This window comes from Dunckerocampus dactyliophorus, chromosome 2 (genome assembly GCF_027744805.1).
Source record: "Dunckerocampus dactyliophorus isolate RoL2022-P2 chromosome 2, RoL_Ddac_1.1, whole genome shotgun sequence".
Classification (NCBI taxonomy): domain Eukaryota; kingdom Metazoa; phylum Chordata; class Actinopteri; order Syngnathiformes; family Syngnathidae; genus Dunckerocampus; species Dunckerocampus dactyliophorus.
This window is the reverse complement of record NC_072820.1, coordinates 28,978,647-28,983,013: the sequence shown is the minus strand read 5'-3', so window position 1 is coordinate 28,983,013 and position 4,367 is coordinate 28,978,647.

The following is a 4,367-nucleotide window of genomic DNA, read 5'->3' as shown; positions in this document are numbered from 1 at the left end:
AAAAACTCCAAACAGGAAGTGACGGAGGGCGCCTTGTTTCCATGGAAACAGGCAGTCGCTTTGTCAAAAAACATTTCTGGGTTTTAGCAGCAAAAGTGGAAAAAAAAATTAAATGTTCTCCCGTTACTATTTTTATATTTAAAAGTCATTTTTACTTGAACCTGCACTTTTATTTATGCATGTCTTTAAAACATGCTAAAAAAAATCAAAGGATGCTGGAGGCCACTTTGATATTTATATATGTATATTTTTTATATATATTTTTTGTTTTAATTTAGAAAAAGGCTAAAAAAATTATATAAAAAATACATTATTTATGTAATTTTATAAATAATTTTGGTTTAGGTTTGAAATATTATCCATTAAGTCTAGAAAATATAAATAAATAAGTTAAAATAATGCATTCATGGAAACAGGGTATGGTTCAACCACCTCGTGGTAAATTCAACAGGAGGATGACTTCTTGTATATGTTCACTTTAATTCATGAGGATGTTGCTTTATTAAAGAACACTATGAAATCCACTTTTTCCTGTTTTTGCATTACACCAGCTTTTTTTTCTTCCTCTGAGTACTTTTAAAATCTGTTACCTTTTTGCTTTTACTTTGTATAGCTCTGTACTTTTACTTGTACTTCAGTACAATTCCAGCAAAGTAGACGTATTTACTTGAGTACAATATTTTAATACTCTTTCCACCTCTGTTAAGCGAGTTTAGCCATAATTAATTATCCCTCTTTACGCTATCACCATCTGACAACTTTCTACTTTATCTATCTCAATAAATACACTTTTATTTACATTTGGCAGCATTTACAATGTTATTCATCAAAAACAGCTGTATAGCTGTGCAATCCATATGGACAAAATGACTTTTTGTCAAATGTCATATATTAACCTCCTAAGACCCGAACTCTTGCAAGGCATGCATTTTTATTTTCCCTTTGATATTTAGGCTAATTGGGACCTGATGAGTGTAAAAACAAAGAATTATCTTTTTACATGATGTAGTTTCTGAGAAAAATGATGTCCGCATATGAGGACATTCGTTTTAAATTTGGGTGAACACAGTAACGTCACAATTGAGTAATGATGTGCAAAACTTTATTTGTTGCCTGAACACAGCAGCATTTTTTCCGAGTGCAAAAACAAAATTCAAAGCAACAACTTGTGCCCCTTTACGCAAGTCATATGAAGTGCTGCTATCAGTTGCAGGAGGACAGATATAAAACAAGTAAACCTTCAAAAATATTTTTCATTGCTACTGTTGAACTATTCATTTCAATTTCTGAACATGGTGTGAAATGTGAAACTTGCACACCAAAAGTGCTCCAACATTTTTTCCCCTTGGGAAAATGTTCATGCCTATGTATGAAAGGCAGCATAACAGTTGCGATCTGCCTGTAAGCAGAGGAACACCTTGCATGTAACACACTGCACTTGAGTTTTGCCTGAGCATCCTTTTGCTCTGCATCGTGATGCGTTCTTTGAGTGTACCACTTCTGGCAGATGTGAATTAGCCTTCCTGCGGAATGAGATTTGGGGCACTGCCTGCACTGGACGCTGTTTCCCTTGGACTGAAACTTCTGTGTCATCTTCCGGCTCCGAAAAGTCAGAGTTGTCATTGTCTTTCTGAGATAAGGTCATGGCCACTTCCAATGCGGAACTGAAGGAACTGCATGATGTTCTTCTTTGGTGTGCCATTAAGAGTGAGGTCTTTGCGGTTCAGTAGCCAGCTGTTGGCTAAAGCCAGATCGGTAAAGTGCATCAGCATCCGCAGTGTCCATTTTTTTGTCCGGACACTCATTCGATAGTAGCTGATCATTCTATCCACAAGGTCAACTCCACCCATCTTGGAGTTGTATTCACGGATAACACATGGTCGAGAGATGGTCACATACCGCTTCAGTTTCTTGTCCCATCTCTGGCACGTGTCTTCTGGCTCTTGAGCATGTACAGTAGACATCAACACTGGTTTATTGTCAAACCACTTGGTACCCTTTGTTGGACTGTTCTTCATGGCTGGGTCCTGGTGTTGTATCTTCAGAGACATTGCCTGAGACATCAGCCTCTTCCTGCGGTGTCTGAGAGCGAAGCCTGGGGGTGCGTGATGTGGCAATGTCACGATCTGACCGATATCCCTTGTAATTCCTTGCGCAAACGTTTGCGTCCCCTGATAGGCTGACAGGGCTGTGGTCCTCACACCCACTACTGTCTTCCTCACTGCTGGTGGGAGGAGGTTGATATCCAGCATCTCCCACAGGATCATCGATGACTGATAAATCCTCCACCTCGGAGTTGTCTCCACCAATTAACCCCAGCATTTCCATTACTTGTTGCAGAGAATAACGCTCTTGGAAAAAACCCATTTTGTTTCAAACCAAAAACAAATCTACATAGATTTATTTTTAAAACATGCCATATTTGTTTGTACTGTATAAAATGACGTTTTCTAACAAAATCATCCCAAAATACAAATTCTAAACCAACTCCCTCTGTCCACATTTGTGGACATGTTCAACAAAATCAACAAAACTAAGTCCCTCTGTCCACATATGTGTACATCAAGTTTAGCAGCATGGTAAATTGTCAAATTTTCTTACTTTTGCAAAATTCAACTTCCACAACACACATTGAACACTTCTAGACATATCTGAGCAAGAATCAGCCATGAAATTTGTTTGAATTTTTTATCTGGTCAACTTTTGGATTGGGAGGAGCCATCTGAATGTTAGGGTGGGTTGTCAGCCATCTTGAATTTTACATGTGCTTTGTTACACTCTTCTTTCACCACCAGGTGGCAGTTTAACGTCCTCATAAGTGGATGCCAGGCCCTTGTAGTCCAAAATTTAACATTGTAGTCTTGACAACCAAAAATGTGATGTCCACACATGTGGACGCCAGGTCGTAGGAGGTTAAATGTTGTCTGTTGATCTAGTTGCGGCGCTAAACGTGTGGCTAATGTATGCTCTGGCTATAATTAATAAGCACGCATAAAATTCCTTGGATGACAGCATGATGTCACACCTCAGTTGTAGTGGCTCCAGTTGTCATGCCTAATTACGGCTGCCTTAGCTGGAACATCAATTGGGCTCACGTTAGTTATAGCGGCCACCCATCTGTACAGTATGTGTTCCTTCGATGTCAGCCCGTTTTTCTTGCGTCACATCTGGTCTTTTGTTTAATACGCAACCTGAAGTTTGTGATGCAGTGAGACTGTAAATAAATAAGCTGTTATGAACGGCCAAGGCCGTGAGACAGGAATCCAAAAATGCAGAGTCGGATAAGTGAAACAGAAAAAGTCTTTAATACAAAAATGGACAACAAAAGGGTACCAAAAACAACACAAGAAACAAAGTACAACAAAAATACATCCGGACCTAGTCGCGGGAAATAGTAACAAAAAACACTGCTTGCAAGGTGAGCTGAGCAGGGAAAAATACGAACAAGTAACGAAAAGAGCTGCTAACAAAAAACTAGCAGAAAGTACCAAAAATACAGCTACTGCTGAAGACGTCAAGCAGGCAGGTAGGTACTTACAGGGAAGCCGAGCGAGGGTCAGAAAGCCAAAACACAATGCACAAGGACAAGCTGGAAGGAGCTGAACAGGGTGTAGCAAAGGGACAATCTGGCACTGGATGTGAGTAAGCACACAGCTTAAATAGAACAACTAATCAGGCACAGGTGAAGATGATCAGCAATCAGGGTGCTCAGGAGTGTGCTGCAACAGAGAAGCAGTAGAAGGCAGTACCGCAGCACACAATCCTGACATAAGCTGTGTGTGTTTTTTTTTGTTTGCTTAGGAAAAAGGTTGCATAAATATGAAACTACTAGATGGATATTTGTAATTTATTAGAAGTGATTTGTCTGCATGGATATGTCACAACAACTTGGGGCATTAACTTTTAGGAGTCTTTGAACTTGCGGGCGCAGCATGATAGGTGGCGTAGCATGATGATGCTCCCTTTCAGCTCAAGTCGAAAGTGCAGACTTCAAACTGCCTGCAAGTCTTCAAATGGTGAAAATGGTGAAAATCAGTCAAGTAAAACCAGACTTATGATTCACCATGGTTTTGTCATTGTGTTGTCACATTTCTCATTTGCAAGGGCTTTTAGCGCAAACAGGCCGTGAAACATGACCCCACCTTCCATGAACAGCTGTTTGGTTGCACGGGGGAGGGGGGAAAGGTGATCCATTACTCAAGCGTCCAAATGCTATATCCAAAGTTGTATTTTATCTCCAGGAGTGATGTTGAGATGCAACAAAAGAGTACGAGCATGACGCCGCCATCCAGAAAATATCAAATAAAATGTGGAAAAAAATTATCTGCAAAGCGTGACAAAATCAAATTCTTCAAGGTCAAAGTCAT